The 19,259-nt window shown below is 35.8% G+C and overlaps 1 protein-coding gene and 1 pseudogene across 1 annotated transcript in view; both read left to right on the top strand.

The window, feature by feature from the left end:
- PPFIA2 (PTPRF interacting protein alpha 2) overlaps positions 1 to 19,259 on the top strand; it is a 487,632-nt gene that overhangs the window by 147,478 nt on the left and 320,895 nt on the right. The window lies entirely within an intron of this gene.
- LOC102959227 overlaps positions 8,567 to 19,259 on the top strand; it is a 31,334-nt pseudogene continuing 20,641 nt past the window's right edge.

Genomic DNA, 19,259 nt, shown 5'->3' with positions numbered 1-19,259 from the left:
ATTCTGACTCAAACAAAGAAATTCCACTTTTATATGGCTTACATCTTGGGCTCCCACATATAATTTCACTTAAAATACATTCTGTTTATGGTTACCAGAGCAGAGGTGGAAGGTGGGATGGGTGAAATAGGTGATCGGGAGATTAAAGAGTACACTTATTTTGATGAGCACTGAATAATGTATAGAATTGAATGTATAGAATGAATTACTATATTTGACACCTGAAACTAATATGACACTATGTTAATTATACTGGGATTAAAAGTAAACACTTAATAAAATAAATAAAATATATTCTATTTAGAAAAAAAGAAAATTATCAATCACTGGATTATATCAACATTTTACTCGAAGAATCTATATACCTCTTACTGCTGACATCTAGCACTCCCAGATTATTTCAGGTACTGGCGTTGAGCTCTGTATCAAATTTAGGCACAAGTTGTTCATTATTATATTCCCCTCCTGACCCTCCATTAGAGTCAGAATGGGAATATAATCATGTGACTGAACATCAACATCATGAACATCATCTAGTTGACCAGGAAAATGCCACTTCCTTTTTCAGTCTACCTGGTTTGCTATCCAAGTTATCGGCTTGGCCAAAGACGCTGCCTTCTCTAAGTAGAAGCCTTTTGCTTCAGGTAGGAGACTACGAGTGGGATGCTCCACTGGTGAAACACCATCTGCATCCTAGTGTATTGCTTACTGGCCCCTCCTTTTAGCTTCTTTTGCTGGCCCTTCTTCATTTTGCTGGACTCTTTTAATATTGGGGCACTGGAGGGTTTAGTAATTAAACCCTTCTCTTTTTTTCCAGTATTTACTCCCCTAAGTCTACACACTGAAGACTTCCAAATTTATTGTTCTTGCTAAGACTCTCCACTGAAACCCAAGCTCATGTGTCCAACCACCTAGTTAAAATCTCCATGTGAATGTCTAATAGATGTCCATGTTGAAAATCGAGTTGTGGATCTTCCTTCCAAACTTGATCCAACCATAGTCTTCATGTAGGTAGAATTCTTGGAGTTATGCTGGTTTCTTATTTCTCTTATTTCCAAATCTACCTTCAAAATATTTTTAAAGTCCAGCTAGGTCTCAGTCGCCTTTACCACTTCCACCTTTGTCTGAGCCACCATTAGCTTTCACCTGAATAGCGCCCTAGTTCATTTCCCTTGTACCCCTCTAACCTCCCCTCCCCAAGCCTCATTCTTTTTTGTTTTTAAATTTTTATGTATTTTTAAAATTTCATTATAGTTAAGTTTCAGTTTTACAAAATAGTGATTCAACACTTGTGTACATTACTCAGTTATTACCACTTAATCCTCTTGATCTATTTAACCCATGTACACACCCACCAACCCTCTGGCAACCACCAGTTCTTTATATTTAAGAATTTGTTGTTGTTGGTGGTGGTGGTGGTGGTTGGTGGTCTCTTTCTTTTCTTTTGTTTGTTTCTTAAATTCCACATACGAGTGAAATCATATGGTATTTATCTTTCTCTGACTGACTTATTTCATTTAGTACTACACTCTTTATATCCACTCATGTTGTTGCAGGTGGCAAGATTTCATTCTTTTTTATGGTTGAGTAATACTCCATTGTGTGTGTGTGTGTGTGTGTGTGTGTGTGTATATATATATATATATATACATATATATATATATATATACACATACAAACATACATATCACATTTTCTTTATCCATTCATCTATCAGTGGACACTGGGTTGCTTCAATATCTTGGCTATTGTAAATAATGAAAAGGTTCTCTACATCACTTCCCATCAGAAAAATGCAAATCAAAACCACAGTGAGTTATCATCTCACACCTGTCAGAATGGCTAGAAACACATCCACAAGAAACAACAAGTGTTGGTAAAGCTGCGGAGAAGAAGGAACCCTTATGCACTATAGGTGAGAAGGCAAACGTACAGCAATTGTGTAAAACAGTGTGGAACTTCCTCAAAAAATTTAAAAATAGAATTACCCTATGATCTAGTAATCCCACTATTGGGTATTGTCTATACTTTATTCTTAACCCAGAAGGCAGAATGATTCTTTTAAAACGTTGGTCAACCATTTAATCATGTCTCTCCTCCCCTCAAGGCCTTCCATAGCCTTCCACCCTGCCTCCTGTCTTACTCAGAATAAAAGCCAATGCCCAGTTAATGCCCTATAACATCCACCATAATATGGCTTCTTGTTCTCATTGTGATTTCGTCATCTAAAGCTCCCTTGCTCATGTACCCAGCTTGGGACACCACCCTCCCTTTTCTTTATTCACACCCTGAGCATGCTACCACCTTAGCACCTTTGTATTTCTTCTTTGCTTTACCCAATACCCTTTTCCTTTGGATACCTCCATGGCTCATTCTTCACCTCAAGTCTGTTTCTGTTCAAATGTTACTTTTTCCTGGGGGCCTTTTCTAATTACCTTTTAAAAAAATTCAGTTCTCCTATTTACTCCACTGGAAGGTAAGCTCCATGAGGAAAGGACTGTTTTTTCTGTTTTGTTCACAGTAGCATCCTCAACAGTTCAAACAGCTTTATAGAAAGTATGTATACATACACACACACACACACACACACATACACACACACTGATTTCCTAAAGCACATATATATATATATATATATATACACAAATAAAGTATATATACATATATATACACACACACATGTATTTGTATATATATACACACATACAAATATATATTTTTAAATAAATAAATGACATTTCTTTAAGTTCCTTCCTTTAATATTGAAATATGTAAATAATATACTTTATCATGGGTGTGATAGATGTTAAGGTGCCCTTACATTTTGTTAAGATATTTCCTTTAATATCTAAATAATATATCTATCTTATCATGGGTATGATAAATGCTAAAGTACCCTTAACATTTCTCTAGATGTAAAGGGGGATTTTAAATTTGCCTGCCATTTGCATCAAACTTGATGCTTCTGATTTATGCTGCAGGCTCAATTCCAATGACCTTAGATACTCTTAGATACTACCAGAATCTGTCCTCTCCTTGAACCTCCTTGACTCATGCATGGAGGCATTTCCATTACCTTCTTTCCCTAAATTGTAACAAATACAGCTTTTTATGGATAATTTTAAGATAACGAAGGTATTACATCACCGAACAGAAAATAATTTAAAATCAGTAGTAGACATAATAGTTCATAAAGTTTATTGGTCATTCTCTGCCTCAGATTGTCTTTCTGGCTGTCTCTCACGTGAAAGTTTGGATATTTGTTTATATCTTTATATCATTCTAGGTTTTAGTTATAGTCTAGGTATAAAAGTATAAATGTTGGTACATTTTAACTTATAGATTATAAAAACTACTCAGTAGATCTGGTACTGCATCATTTTGGACCCAGAGGACAAATTTGAACCATATAAATCTTTATGTTTCACTAACCCTTAATCTAAGTGTCATTGTCATCAGGACCAAAGCTCCTAAGAATAGAAGGAACATTTACCAATTCAGGTGCTCCTGGTCCTTCACCAGGGAGAAACAGTTAGCTTTACTCTGAATCCAGGGAGGAGACACACACAAAAATATCAAGCTTCTGTGACCATTGCTGAATGGTAATTTAACTCAAAAAGATTAGCAGTGTGATTATATTCACAATTTTTGGATTTTAATTTTATAATATATGTATAGGGGTTTTTATTAAAGATTACTTTAAAATAATTATCTCCATTTAAACAATTTTATTATTATTTATTTTTAAATTCTAATATAAATAACTTACAGTGTTATATTAGTTTCAGGTGCACAATATAGTGAATTGCTGTATCCCCAGTGCTTAGTACAAAGCTGAGAACATTATAGGCACTCAGTTTTTAATTGTTGAATTGATGAATCAGTGGTCCAATTTAAAGAAGTTTGTCAGGAAATTTTTTCAATAGAAGTGCCATGGACATCAGAAGCAGAACTTTAAAATATAAAAACTCTTCCCAGTTATTGAGAAATAATAGATTATTGACTAAATTTTAGTCTTCTTGGCCCTACCTCTGATATTTAATAACGATTAGTTGAAGCTAATTATTACCTACGTTCATTTATTCAATGAATATTTATTAACTTTATGCCAAACATTATGGGAATGAATGCAACAGTTAATAAAACAAAAAAAAATACATTCCTTTATAAAATAAATAAATGTCATTTTTCACATATAGTGCAATGGAGAAAATAAAGCTGACTAAGGGAATAAAGTGTTGCAGGGAAAGAGTGGGGACATACTTTTTAGACCGTCTTCAGATAAGAACTTACAGAAGTGCTGACGTTTAGGCATACCCTTAAGTAACTGATGGACGGGACCATCTGACTATTGGGTGGGCGGGGGAGAGAGCCAGGCAAAAGGAGCCGCAGTTGCAAATACCAAGGAGGCAACATCAATATGGAATTTGAAATCACAGCTCACTAATCCCTCTTCCCTTGTTCTAGTGCCTGTTTCTCTTCACTCTTCTACTTCTTTCCATTACACTTATCCCCTCTGACATACAATTTAATTTACTTATTGTATTGGTGGTTTTTGCACTTCTTCCCACTGCAGTGAGAGCTCTACAAAGAAGGGTGTCTGTCTGTTGTGTTTACCAATATATGCTAAATGCCTAGAATAGAATCCACCTCATAGCTGGTACTCAGTAGATCTTCATTGTATCAATTGACATTATATTTTGGGAACTGCAAGGAGATCATTTGGCAGTGGACAGTATATAGGGGCGTGGTGGCATGAACTGAGGACAGAATTGTATTTAGGGACTTTGCATTTTCTTCAAAATATGACAGGAAGCTTCTGGAAGGTTGAGAGTAAGAGAATGCAATGGCCTGATTCACATATTTAACAGATCTTACAGGCTGCTGTGTGGAGAACAATCCACATTCTCCAACAGCCCCCAGTTGAGTGTACAAGCACACCAACATGCTAATAACTCACCTTTTGCAGACTTTAGTAAGGGCCACAATTGAAGTGTAGACTAATTGTGTGACAGTAAAAAGTTTCTGGATTGATAAGACTTCATAGATGAGGGGGCAGTGAAACTAGATCTTGAAATGAGTAAAAAGAAAATTCCAGGCAACCAAAAACAATTGGGCAAGGGATAAATGAAACACAATTGTTGTTGGGTTGAATAAAGAAATTTGGAAAGTCGGTTTGGATTCTGAGTGCTGAGAGGGTAACAATGACAGTAAGTTTTTTAAAATACATTATCTCTGTTTTTACAATGAGTTGAAACCTATTTTAATCCCCACTTCAAAGAAACCTGATGCACAGGGAAGCTAAGTCAAAGCTTTATTTATCAAGAAAGAAGCATGGAGATTTGAACTTGGATCTGTTTGGTGCTAGGTCCCATGTACTGAGTTGGTGATTTAATAATAATACAATCAAAGTTCAAAGAATTATCAAATTCCTTGCATCTAATAAGTTCAATCACATTAATATTTATTTTGTATGACTGGGGATGCTAGAGTGTGGAATGCTGTCCAAGGCATCGTAATCATGTTACTGATTATGGCCCTTTTGATATTAAAGCAATGCATTTATAATAAGAATTTCTGTCTTTGTTATGAAATGTTAATATTTATGTTCCTTTCATTTATTTATGTGTGGTGAATGTCAAGTACAAGGCAGATAAATTGAAGAAATTAATGTATGCCCATAATTTATCGTGATATAATAAACTCTTGATTCTGTATCTGCATGGCCTTCTAATCAACAAGCTGAAAAATTGTGACTTGACCATAGTCATTTAGATGTCTGCATTTCCAACCAGGAGGTTGTGATCCAGGACATAATAATAACTTTTAATAATTCACTAATACTCACATTCATTTAAAATTAAGTTTTGCTGAGGTCATCCTCTACATGGTGTTTTAACTTTTCATTCCTTACTTAGTTATTGGACAGAAGAAATTACTGATAACACAAAATTGGTCACATGACCTGGGCTTAGAAGAGAGAGGAAACATTAAAAATGGAATTACAAAAGTTTTTTTTAATGTTTTATTTATTTTTGAGAGAGATGGAGAGACAGAGTATGAGCAGGGGAGGGGCAGAGAGAGAAAGAGAGAGAGACAGAATCCGAAGCAGGCTCCAGGCTCTGAGCTGTCAGCACAGAGCCCAAAGCAGGGCTCAAACCCACAAACTGTGAGATCGTGTCCTGAGCCAAAGTCATACGCTTACCCGACTGAGACACCGAGGCGCCCAAAAAATGGAATTGAATGGAGAAAAGGTGAAAAGATAGACTTCTCAAAGAAGAAATATTAGCCAGTGGCTCTTGAGGATAAGCACACACCAGATCAGTGTTTCTCAATCTTGCTCACATTGTAGCGTAAAGAGGAAATCATAAAGTTTTCCATTATACTAATGTAGACAGAGGAGGGTGCTCATGCCTAGTATTGAGTACCTCAGGAGCTCTGGAAGTCCCAGGATTTGACAAATCACTCTGAAGCTGAGAGACTGGTGTTTCAGTACACCTGTAATCTGTTTGCAACACACCGGCTGGGAAGCTCTGTCCTAGTTAGCTCAGAATGATTCATGGTATCACCAAGAAAAGCAGGACATTTTTATCTTGCTTATGTTCGGTTTGACTATAAAAAAAGAATTCCACTACATCAGCTATCCCTTAATCCTGTTTGCACATTGAAAAAAAAAAATCTGGGGAGATTTAGAAAAACACCGTTTTGTCATCCTTAAACTAATTACATAAAAAATCACCAGCGTTGAGGCCTAACCATTGGTATTTTTTAAAGCACCATAGAGGATGCTAATGTGCAGAACATTCTACTCCACTAGATGATCACTAGTGTGTTCTATATCTGTAACCATCTAGGATTTTAAGTGATGTTAGGAGATAGTCTATAGCAACCTAAGTTTGGAGAAGCCATTGAATATGTGGATGCTTTGCAGGGACAATTAAGGAAAACCCACAAAAGAGACTGTCTTTCAGAAAAAGTGCAAACCATTGCTAATGATGCCTAAGAAGATCCCCAGAGTTAAAATTGCCTGGAAGCTTCCTTTTCTCCTTGTGACAAGATTCAAGTGGAAGTATCAGTCTCAGACTTTGAGATGAGAGAAGAAGAGATAAGGATAGGGGCAAATAGATGTGAGATTGTAAGGAAAGGAATTTTAGTATAAAACAATCAACTATTAATCTGCCGCAAATGAGTGAGCAAGCAACAAAGAGAGGCCTTAGCAGACTGGAGAAATGTTTATTATTGACCTGCTGTGAAAGGAATGTAAGGGATGAAGGGCCAGGCAGTACAGAGAGCACTGCTGAGGTTGAGGATTATGAATTTGTCAGTGTTTTGATTATCTGAGGTGCTCCAACAACACACATCAACTCAGGTTGTAGCAGAGAAGCTGGACGAGTGGATTAATACAACTGTTTACTGAATGGGTCAAACAGAAGTATATTAAGAAAATAGAGTGAGGGTTTTGGCAAGAGAATGAAAGATATGATGGACCATGGATTCTTGGTTGGGTATAGAGAGAGTGAAAATGGGAATTAGCAGATAGATTGGGACAGAACTTGGTCAAATGGTATTTATTTTCATGATGTCTAAGAAAAAGTGTAGTGAAAATAAGAGAACACGAGAATGGAAGAAAGGGGAGTCACATTCTGGGGAATACATTCCCCTCTACTCCAGGTGGCTGGACTCCCATTAGAGTAATTCTTCTGGCCCCATTAGAGTAACTTGTATGCCCCCAGGAAGAAATGACTTCCTTAATAGATGAGTTTGATAGAATGAACTGGGCATGTGTGACTCATCCCTTTCCTCCCTTCTGTTCTCAGTCTGTGGATCTGCCTCCTCCAAAGAGCATGCATTCTAAACTGCTTTCTGCCATGCTATAAAAACTCTAGCTTCTAGCAACCCACCCATTCACAGCCAAAGCTTTTAATTGAAGAAGTTAAAATCAACTGATTTGCTTGCATGTCTAAGCTTGTTCTTTAATATAGGTATATTTTATTATTCTCTCTCTTTTACATGACAGTTTTACATGACAGTTTCATACCATTTCCTCACTTCTTCAAACATTCACTACTCCCTCCCCTAAGCTGACTCTCAGCTGATATCTCAGCTTCCTATGTTCCTGAGCAGTTACACAAACCCCCACCACTATAGTTACCAGCAAGGGAAACCACATGCTCTGCCTTCCCACCTGTTATGAAAGATGGTGTTGTCTTCTGTCTAAAGCCAGTGTCTTCTCTCATACGTTCTACCTCCTTTCACCTACTGAAGGACATTTCTCCAGAAATTCACCTTCTTCACCTATGATGAGCCTACATCACAATCTTTCACCTTCTGCTAGACCGTCTCCCTCAGCACAGCTTGTTCTTATTTCTTTCCCTCCTTTCTTTGTCAGCTACTGTCTCATTTCTTTGGTTCCTTGTACAGCAGTGTGCTTTAAAAGTATTGTATAAACACATGGTTTCCATTCCTCTCCTCCCATTTCATTTTAAATTTACATCGATGAGGCTTTTTGCATGTTGTGCATGCCCCTTCCTTTCCAACTCTGGACCAGGACATAGCAGGTGCCGAGATGTTGATGCCCAGGAAGAACCATACTGCCATTTATGAACTCCCTTTCAAGGAGGGAGTGATGGTGGCTAAGAAGGATGTCCACATGCCTAAACACCTTGAGCTGGCAGACAAGAATGTGCCCAGTCTTCACATCATGAAAGTCCTGCAGTCTCTCGAATCATGAGGCTGTGTAAAGGAACAGTTTGCCTGGAAACATTTCTATTGTTAGCTCACCAACGAGGGTATCCAGTATCTCTGTGATTACCTTTACCTGCCCCCTGAGATTGTGTCTACCACTCTGCGCTGCAGAAGTCCTGAGATTGGCAGGCCACAGCCCAGAGTTCTGGAGAGTGATCTGCAAGACTCACACAAAGGGAAGCTGATAGACACCTATAGACCAAGCGCCGTGTCCCCTGGTGCCGACAAGAAAGCTGAGTCCGGGACTGTCTCAGTAACTGAATTCCAGTTTAGAGGTAGATTTGGTCATAGATGTGGTCAGTCACCTCACTAAAGTTGGAGGAGGTTGTTTTGTGTTGAATAAATCTGTAGTCAGAAAAAAAAAAAAAATAGGCTTTTCTCCCAACCATCTGCTGAATCCAGTGGCCAGTGCTCAGTCCTTGTTTTAATTGATCTTTCAGCACCATTTGTTACAGATGATCACTCTTGCCTCCCTGCTTCAGTGCTCACCTCTGGACTTCCAGGACACATCCCTCTCTTGGTCGCCCCCACCCCCACCCCCACCCCCACCCCCACCTCACTCCGCTGGTTTGTTCCTACTCATTCTCCTTCGCTGGTCTCCCAGGCCTCTTATTTTTGGAGTATACTAGGGCTTGGGTTTGGACCACTTCTCTTGTCTATTTACATTCACTTCCTGATGACTTCATTCCAGTTTTTTGGGTTTCAGTCTGTATGCTAATGTGGTCTCCTGATTTGTGTATTCAACTGCCAATGTGACACCTCTGTTTAGATGACTAATAGAATCTCAAACTCAACATGGACAAAATTGAACAATTGGATTTTTCTCAAACCTGCTTCTTTCACGGCCTTCATCTCATTGGTAGCAATTTCCTCCTTTCAGTGCTCAGGCCAAAAACCTTGTAGTTGTTCTGGATTCCTTTTTTGTCTTTCACAAACCACTTCTGATTCATCAAAAGAACCTGAATACTTCCATAAAATTAAAATAGTTCATCAGATAGCCAATCACCAAAGAATTATTTCATGTGTGAAATCAGTTAGGAATTTATTAATTCCATTTTCATATTGTGTACCGAATTAAAATCAGTACCAGATAAAGAAGTACCAAGATGTAATTTTGATTTATGGTGTGCCTTTGTAATCAGATAGAACTGGTTTCAAATGATGTGACTTTCCCATTTGCCTAAGATGTGATCTTAGACGGTTACATTTCCCTAAGACTCCATTTCCTTATATATAAGTGAGTTATAAATACCTCCTTTTAGAAGGTTTTGTAAAGGACAACTCTGGCATCCCTATAAATAATATCATTCAATAAGTAGCAACTATTGAATTATTGTTCTTGCTCTTAAACAAAATAAGACAGGATAGTGATTGGCTTTGTCTTTCAAATGAAATTCTTGGAAAAAGTCAAATTAAGGAGAAAATAATGTACCCGTTACCATGGCAACTGAGGCAGTAGAGGCAGTAGAGATCTTAAAGAATAAGAAATGATAGTCTAAAGATTGCTTTAGTCTATATTTTCCACAGTTTTGACTAATAATTGCCTTTGTTCCTGTAATCTTGTAATCTTTGTAATCTTAAACATGGGATTATGAGTAGAATGTCCATCCCTATAAATGAATGTTTTTTTAAATGTTCTGTTATTCCAAGATAGCTATGATAACATTATCTGAAAAGCTCTTGTATAGAATTGATCACCATGATTCTTCTCTTCCTCTCATCTTATCAGTTAAACCTGTATCTTCTGAGATGGTATAGACAAACTACTTAACATCAAATGAACTATATGAAGAGCATTAGAACATCTGCTTTGTTTGCTTGGAATATACCTTTCTTCTCTTTAATATGATATTTCTCCCAAAACTCCATGAATGTGTGCATGGAGATGAATTTATGTGTGTGTACGTTTAAGTGGGTGGATACATGTAAGTTTGCAAAGTTTCTTTCTCATTCTATTTCATATTTTTTAAATGTTTATTTATTTTTGAAAGAACAAGCAGAGGAGGGGCAGAGGATCTGAAGCAGGCTCCACTCTGACAGCGGTGAGCCTGATGTGGGGCTTGAACTCATGAACCGGGAGATCATGACCTGAGCTGAAGTTGGAGCTCAAGTGACTGAGCCACCCAGGGGCTCCAATCTGTTTCCTGTTTTTTAAAATCTATTTTTGAAGCTTTTTTTAAAAATCCATTTTCTAAACTACTAGGCAGCATTATTTAATACAAACAATATGAGTTGGTAGTTAGAATATCTGTGATTTGTACATTCTCTCTTTTTGTTTTTCATTTATTCACCAACAACTTGACTATTATGTACCAAGAAGTGCATTCAGCCCAAACTTTGAATGCTATATATACCACATATTAACTATAAGAATCTGGGAATAAGAGTAAGTATTTTTTGAGTTCTCAGGACTAGTCAGCAAGTCAAAATGAGATAATTACTATTAAAATACAACCCATGAAAAGAGAGAAACAAAACATCCAGAGGAAGATGTGTCAAGTATTTCCCAAATATTTATTGGGTGCCTTCTCTATGCCTTGCGTTGTGCTGGTTTTGTTAGTTGTAGACAAGAAGGTCTATATAAGGCCGCTTTTGCACACTAAGGAATCTTATTTCATCTCAGACTTTAGCTGGAAATTATGCTTCTTGATTTAAAAAATAAAATAAAAATTCTGTATCGGTTACTGAGAATTCTTTTGCATCCTGATGCGGTAATTATGGTGTATAGTAACAGAGAACATCTATGGAAACCGGACAATAAATAAAGCAAAAAAGATTGATTTATCCAGAGTGGAAATATTGGTTACAAATAGCTAAGAATTTAGCCAATTTCTAAGAAAAAGGGAAACTTAATATCAAAACTGTACTATACAATAGTATAGTACGTGTAGGGTATATCCATGTTTAAGTTCAATATGTAATATTCTATATGTAGGTCTCATGCCATAGAATAGACCCAGTATTTCTCAACTATTTATGTTTATAAAAGTCAGAACTCAGAAACCCCTTCAGATGTTATAAAAACTTGAACTATGTGGGCGTCTGGTATCCACAGTAGTAGATGAAGAAATAACATCCTGTCATAAAACTGTAATGTGAGATTTGTAAACCAGGCTAATGACATGTATTTTAGAACATGAGAGAAGCTTAACAAAATATAGTAAAATTATTGAGTCATAGAATTATAGAGTTCTAATCAATCAGTATTTTTTTTGTTAAAGGACCAAAACAAAACAAAGCTCAATCCTGAATTTCAGACAGTTTAATATTTTTAATTTAAGCATGAAGATGTTTATGGGCTATTATAATACATGTAAATATTTGTGAAAAATGTCATTCAAGCAAAGAGAAACCAAAGTGCAAAAGAAGAAGGATTATGGAAAGAAGATACCATTTTAAAATTTTCTAATTTGAGTTTGGAAGACAATATATATGTAGGTATGTTTGTGCATGTATGTATACATATGTGTATGCACATGTGTATAGTCATACATGTGTATAATGCACACACAAAACATACATGCTCATAAATATATACATGCATCTACATACCTGCCTGTATCTAGACATATATGAAAAACTTTATGAGATTATGTGAAAAAAAAAAAATAACCAAACACACTATCATCAACATGTGAACTGAAAGCATATTTAATATTTTTGTCTTGTTACAAATGGAAGTTTGGAAATTTCAGTATGCTTGATTTGTGTTTATTTATTTAGTCCACATAGCTACAAATCTTGAAGGATCACAAAGGGTTCTATATTTATTTACTTGAGACACTCTCAATGAGTAATTAAGTAGCTAAAAAAATCTCTTGAACTTGGAAGAAAGTCTTTGAGGCATTACAAGTTTTGTTTTGTTTTGTTCGTTGTTTTTTAATTTGGATCTTCTAATGTAAGATCTCACTGCTGGAATTGATTATACCTGTTGGTGGAGTGTCTCATTGGCTTACTACAAACACAGTGTTTCCTTTCACTTCATTCACCTGCCCTTCATTTCTGTTCTAACCTGTAAAAGGTGTCTGGCACTTCATTGCTCTTCGATAAAAATTTTTTGAATAAATGCATGAATAAATGAATGAATGAACAAAACCTACCAACTTATGCACAAGCAGCTGTGACTCTCAGGAAGGAGACTCTGAGGCAGGGTGTAAAAGTAAACTTACAGTTTTGTCTGTGTACACAGGGTCATCTTTGCTCAATCTTGTAGAAGTCATGATATGAAGAGGAGGATGCAGATATATAGAGATGCATAAATATGACTACACATTTAGTAGATAGATATGATAGATAATCTAGCTGGCAATATGTACTTAACTAGCTTCCACATGCCATCCATATGGATCACTAGGATGTATTGCCCATCTGGACTGCAAATTTCACTCCATCTGGCATGACTTCTAGCTGAACGCTTGGCTAGAGAATTCTTTGTTATCCTATAGTGTTATGGTGTAAATTGTAGTGATATCTCTCTTCCTCGTCCTCGTCTTTCTCTCTCTCTTTCTCTCTCTCTCTCTCATTCCTATTTTTGTCCAGTATGGCATTTTTCCTCCTGAGCATTTATCAGAAACTAACAGCACATGAACAGCCCTTTCAGTGTATTTCTTAATTCCCCAAAGTATTATCACTCTAGCAAATTTTTGAGCTTCTTATTCAATACCTGTAAATGAACAAAAAAAGGTGTATTGAATTGCTTGTCTTGAAGTAGAATATACCGAACAGTTATTTGTTTAAAAAGTTATATTGAAGGGATATAAAAAAAGTGTGAGCTGAATCCTCCTGACAGTATATGGAATAGTAGACTCCAAAGTATTTTTTTGAACTTTTTATCAAATCAAGTTGATAGCATACATTTCATAAGGCTTTAAGAATAATTATTCTCAGAGGCCAAGAGGTGGATTCAATGACTTCTGGGAATCTTCTCTGTAAGTCTATTAAAAACAGTGTCTGGCTTCAGGACTTTTATTTTACCCATTTTTAAGAAAGTGTAATTTAGTTATCCTTTTACTTTCTCATTTTCGAATTCCTTCTGTAAAACTTCAAGTGGTTGAGACAGCTAGAATTAAACTTTTCTGGAGTTTGTATTCTTAATTTCTTTCTTTTGAGAAGAGATATATCTTGAGAGATTTTTGGGCGGTGGTCCGTGGGTAGCAATTAAAATGGATCTTACCAGTACTTGATGTGGTTGGTAGACATGGCCCAGAAACTAATGAGTCCTGGCCTGAGCACAGTAAGTTTTGTTTCACATAGTAATATTGTGCTATATACTTTTACTTTCGAGTTAATACTTAAAATAGTGTTATTATAAATTGAACGCAATCAAACTAAGAATGAAGTTTTTGACAAGCCAAAAAAATCTTGGAAAGCTATTTGGAAAACTTAAGAAAGATGTCAAAATATACTAACCAAAAGTATGAAAATATGTCTCTACATTTTATATATTTTTTGAGATAAGAATGTTCTTACTTTACTTGATTTCATAGAAATGGGGTGTTGACCAGATTAATAAGTCTCTTTATTAATTTCACTTGAGAAAAGTTTATATATGAGAAAACACGTCTAACACAGTTACCTCAGGTGCCCTGAAATGCTTTCAGTCATATTTCCCAAAACATGCCATGTCATCTTATATGTCTTCATTCATTGTTCCTTCTCTTCCTTCAACCTCCTGCCTTTGCCAAGGTCGTTTTGATATATCCCTGTGTTAGATACTTTTCAGATGAACTCAGTCTCCTTTACATTAAGTCACTCATTAGCACTTACTAAACTTCATGTCAGTTGTCTTGTTAGTTAATAACCTCTTAGTAATCGATGTCTCTCCCACCAAATTTAAAATTCCTTAATAAGGACAGAGACTGTATCTCTTATAATCATGATGCTAGGGCCAAGAAATAGTACCAGACTTCTATAACCAAAATGGACAAGGCAAGGTTCTGTATCCTTTCAATTTTCAGATGTGGACACCACTTTCCCTGTTGGCTACCAAGCAGAGAAAGAAAGTTATCTTCAAATAAACATTCAGTACAATTATATACCATCATTATCATAAATAGCCTGCTTAGAAAACAAAAGTTTGGGGAGGAATGTATCTTTTGGCAATTTCTGCAACATTTAGAGTAAAGCACTGTATTTAAAATAATTATATATTTATACTGTTTCTCCTTCCAGCTTACTCAACATTAATTCTTTCTTCCCCTCCCCACACAAAAACTGTGAAAAAGAAAAACCTGTACCTTTCTTGGCCAAAAAGCTTCAGAATTCCTTGCTGAAATAGTTTGTTGGTTGAGGCAAATTCAGCAAATTATGCCAGGGATATGTAATATTATACCATGAATATTTGATTTACTGGCCTTCTAAATAATAATAAGAAATCTAGTGAATCATATGGTCTGTATTATATCAGAACCAATTTACAGGTAAGCATAAAACACACAGGTTTTATTTGCACCATAATAATCTATTTGGCAAAAAAAAATAAATAAAAATTCCTTTAAAACTTGGGTTCACAAGAAGCTTCACATTTGTTTTCGAGACATTGTTTCCACTGATAGCTCTTTGAGGAGCAGACTTACCTGGCCCTGCCAACCATAAGAGGAAGTATCTCTGAGTGGGAAAAACTAAAATTTTTTACATACATAGCTAATTACCAAAGCTAGTATGCCTGTATACTTATTTTATTTAATTTGATAGTCATTTGAATGAATCCCATGTAGCCTAAAAAATCAGAAGGGAAAAAAGAATTTTTAAAAAATATAAGGTAGCTGCTTAAATAATCATGAAAAAGAAAGCACGATTTTTCTATTTAAATTGCAGTGGTAGAGTTATAGTTAAGATAACTAATAGTTTTAGTAACTAGGTAAATCATGCAGGAGGAAAAAAAGCAGTTTTAAAAAATAATCATTTGTGTGCTCAAAGGAAAAAAAGGATGGGAACACATCAAAGGGAAATAGGAGCCGACCTGAAGGACTTCCCCGTAGCCAAATCTGGGATGATTTAAGCATCAAAATAAATTATATTGTATAATAACTCTACGTATAAAATAAATATCTCTGAGTTCATACTGGTAGAAGTAAATAGTTGAAAAAATAATTATAGATGAGGCAAATCTTCCCTACAGAAAAATTCCATTTAATACATATAAACAGTACCCTCCCCCAGGATGTAAAGCTTAATTTTACCACTTTCTATCACCTCTTGGAGAATATACTAGACTTAGTGGCCAAGTTCCAAAGAATAGAGTATGGAAAGGAAAACATAGTAACTTTACAGTAGAGAAACCTGGCAAACAACACCTTACCAAGTGATGGTTAATATCACTAGTGATAGGTGGATATCACATACTCCCATGATGTTGTGATGAGGTCACTTCATTAATATATGATGAGAAGGACACTTTACCTCTGTGGTATTCTTCCCTAAAACCCATAGCCCAATGCTAATCATTAGGGAAACATCAAATAAAGTTAATAAAAGCATCAAAGCAGGGTAGCCTGTGGGATACTTGGCCTGTAAATCTTAAGTCTTCCAAAGATTATCAAGATCATGAAAAACAAGGAAAAGCTGAGAAGGTGTCACAGGCCAGAGGAAACTCAGGAGACACGGAAACAAACTGAATGTGAAACCCTGGATTGGAACCAAGAACACAAAAGAGACATTAGTAGAATGACTAGTGAAACCATAGTAAAGTCTGGAGTTTATTTAATAATAATGTACCAATATCAGTTACTCAGTTTTGACAAATGTATCAGAGTAATACAAGATGTTAACAGAGAAACCTGTTGAGGGATATATGGGAACTCTCTGTACTATCTCTGTAACTCTTCCATAAATGTAAAATTATTCTCAAATTAAACATTTGTTTAAAAATTATCTTCTGGGGCGCCTGGGTGGCTCAGTCGGTTGAGTGGCCAACTTCGGCTCAGGTCACGATCTCGCGGTCCATGGGTTTGAGCCCCGCGTCGGGCTCTGGGCTGATGGCTCGGAGCCTGGAACCTGCTTCGGATTCTGTGTTTCCCTCTCTCTGACCCTCCCCCATTCATGCTTTGTCTCTCCCTGTCTCAAAAATAAATAAAACGTTAAAAAAAAGTTTAAAAAAAATAAAAATAAAAAATAAAAATTATCTTCTGGTTTATTTAGCAGTTTGCCAAGCAAACATTTACCTACTTGCAGAATTTACCAGAATGTGGGGGTCCTATCTAAAGAATTGAGAATCATTTTTCTGCTTCCTCCTCATTGGTATAAATTTGAATCATAGTTGGCAAATAAAAGCTACAAATGAATAAAAAGTTAAGTTTTGAGAGCCCATCACCATCATAGTTTGATCGTCTTCAGGTTCAAAGCAGGTGGTTCCTGGTTGTTAATTATATATAACTATGCCGTCTTAGATACATTCACAAAGTCACCACTTTGGGCTCATTCTCATCTCTGTTCTCCCGAAGTCTCCACCTTTGAACCATGTGTAAATGGAGCATTTATTTTTACCTCTAAAAAGTGTAAAGTCATCTGAATATGATCTTTCATACAGACTGAATAGTCTGTGTTAAAAGCCATAAAAAATGAACACGCTTTGCAGCACAGCCTATATGTTTACAGTTAATGTTTTTGGATATCGACTTAAAAATCTTCATGTATCTAAAAGATAATTTTCTTTTTTTCTATATATGAGAGTTAAAGTTTTGGTTTTTTAAAAACAAGTGTATTGTCCTTTTTTAGTTAACTTTGAAACTTAATGATTTTTGAGTTAAAATGGGAGAAGTAGAGTAATGATTATGCTCATATTGTGATGTGCGTTAAGAGTTCAGAAAAGTAGAAATATTTAGTGCATTTTATTTGATAATACTCCTAGTATTATATAGCTTTCCTGAATTGTATGTCTTGAGCTTTAATGTTCTAGCCAACTATAATATGCTTTGATCTCTAAACTTAAAAATATTCTTCCCTTTCAAAGAAAAGGATTTGTACAAAAGTCTAAAATCTCATTGAAAAGGCTGGGAGTAACAAAGAGATCTGGAAACATACAGAAATAAGAGTGATGGAACAATAATTTGTTGCTAAATACGGCTTTAAACAGCATACGAAACATGCTTCAGGTTAGTCAGAAGAGGTCCTCTGTATTACACTGTGCGCGCTTCCCTGAAATGAAACTGTATGTTATTGGTTAACCAGGATATTTAGCATAATCACTCTGCTAGACTGTGGTGGAGGGAGGTGATTATCACTGAGAACAGATGGGCAGGTCCACAGCACTGCCAGATTCTGCACAAGCTCCATTTATTGTTGGTTCTTGCTTTTTCCCTTCTGTGTTTTAATTTTTTAAAAAACATTGTACATTCTAAAGAACTAGCTGCACAAAAGGTCGGTGGCTGATAACCTTTCAGCTTAGATTTCAAACGTAGGAGAAAGATTCAAAATGCTATCACTGTGTATCTATGAAGGATGGGGCAGATTTCATTTTACCCTCTAGCCTCCCTCAATGCATGCACGGATTTATCTGTACGCTAAGCTCTCTGCTCTGCATCTGTAGCTCCTTGTGGATTATATTGTCTCTGTGATCAGAAATGATTTTCTCGGATATGAACACCGTTTCTGGCTCCCCTAAAGTGCATCCTCCTAATGGGACCCGGTTTTACACTTTTCAAGTAAGTGTGTTTTAAATGGCTTCACTACTTAGGAAGTTAATGTATAGTCAAACTTTTAATAAAAGGAAGTATAATCAAAGGAAAACTGCAAAGTGTGCAAGTGTTAAAGAGGATGTAAGAAATGGATAATGTGCATGTCAGTTTAATCTGTTTTTTAAATATGGAAATAGGATGGCATTAGAATTCTCTGTGAATTCAAGCAAAATAATAACGAACACTTAATTTTCTCCGGGATTTTAAAACTTGCTACTGTGTCATCCTTGAGGGTTTATGAGATGAGTCTCCTGATACTGTTATTTATGGCTATAATATGGTAAATATTAGAGTTACTTCTCTTCTATATCACAGAGAGAATAGAAGTAAGAGACATATTATGGAACTTTGAAAACTATGTCCTCTGGGCTTAGAAAAATGTTTTCTATTTCATACACATAGCTCAACAGAATTTGTTAGTTAATTTTGTTACACGTGCAATATACAGGCAATCAATAATATAGGAAGCTTACATATCATGTTTAGTATGCGTTACAATTTGAGATCAAGTAGAAACTCATTAAGATGGAAGCTTTTCTGTGTTATCAAGAAGTCAGAATGATTTATAATATAAATATAAGTGTGAGTAACAAAGCTGTTACCTACTAAATGTATTTCAGTTGCCTGTGAATAAATCAGTCATCAGTCTGGAAAATGGATAAGCCTAAACTACATCAGATTCTTCCTCATTTTTATCCTCAAACTGCATCTTTTAGTACTAAGGTTTACTTTGTAATTCAGTCATTTCATCATTACATGAAAAAAGAAAATGAACCTCTTCCCTCCATATATTTTACTTTATGGGAATATAAACAGCCTGGCATTTAATTATTTTAGCTC

Source organism: Panthera tigris, chromosome B4, assembly GCF_018350195.1.
Source record: "Panthera tigris isolate Pti1 chromosome B4, P.tigris_Pti1_mat1.1, whole genome shotgun sequence".
Lineage (NCBI taxonomy): Eukaryota > Metazoa > Chordata > Mammalia > Carnivora > Felidae > Panthera > Panthera tigris.
The sequence above is the reverse complement of the archived record's forward strand: the minus strand, read 5'-3'. Positions and strand labels throughout refer to the sequence as shown.